The following is a 1,173-nucleotide window of genomic DNA, read 5'->3' on the forward strand; positions in this document are numbered from 1 at the left end:
GAATGATCATATGGTAAGAATGTGCTTGTTGTTATGCTTTAAAAAAATTTAAAAATTGAAAAAAAAAACAAAATGAAATGCAGACAATTCACCTTGGGATCTTACCAAGTTTAAATGATATTTATTTACTTATATCCTTATCTTGTTGGGAGGATTTAATCCACTTTATGCAGGAACATGATAAAGCAAATCATTTTAACTGACAAAAGGAAAAATAAAAATGCAAAGAATGAAGCTAGAACACTTAATAAATGGCATGAAATTCTGTTCACCTTCTTGGGATGAACCATACACTTGCAGTCAGAGCTCAGAGGAAAACTACCTGCTACATGATGGGAAAAGCACAATTGTCTCTAAGATAGAGACCAAAATTAAATTGCATTCAAAGTGTCTCATAGAAAGGTGTTCTAGTTTGCTCACTGCTGGAATGCAATACACCAGAAACCTGATGGCTTTTAAAAGGGGGAATTTATCAAGTTGCAAGTTTACAGTTCTAAGCCTGTGAAAATGTCCAAATTAAAGCAAGGCTATAGAAATGTCCAATCTACAGCATCCAGGGAATGATACTTTGGTTTAAGAAGGCCAATGAAATTCAGGGTTTCTCTCTCAAGTGGAAAGACACATGGTGAACATGGCAATGTCTGATAGCTTTCTCTCCAGGCTTCTTGTTACAGGACACTCCCCCAGGAGTGTTGTCCTTCTTTATCTCCAAAGGTCTCTGGCTGCATGGCTCTCGTGGTTCTCCTGGCTCTCTTCAAAATATTTCTTCTTTTAAAGGATTCCAGTAAACCAATCAAGACCCTCCTGGAATGGGTGAAGCCACATCTCCACCTAATCAATGCTTAATATCCACAACTGAGTGTGTCACATCTCTGTGGAGATAATCTAATCAAGCTTCCAACCTATAGTGCTGAATAGGGTTTAAAAGAAAGGCTGCCTCTAGCAGATAGACCAGACTAAAATACAGCTTTCCTAGGGTACATAATCCTTTCAAACCAGCATAGTGGGGGTTAAGGTAATTCAGAATACAGGGTTAAGGAAGACACTGACTATAATTTATTTTGTTTTGTTTTTCTTTTTTTTTTTTACATGGGCAGGCACTGGGAATCGAACCTGGGTCCTCGGGCATGGGAGGCAAGCATTCTTGCCTGCTGAGCCACTGTGGCCCACCCA

The sequence above is a fragment of the Tamandua tetradactyla genome, chromosome 4, assembly GCF_023851605.1.
Source record: "Tamandua tetradactyla isolate mTamTet1 chromosome 4, mTamTet1.pri, whole genome shotgun sequence".
Taxonomy (NCBI): domain Eukaryota; kingdom Metazoa; phylum Chordata; class Mammalia; order Pilosa; family Myrmecophagidae; genus Tamandua; species Tamandua tetradactyla.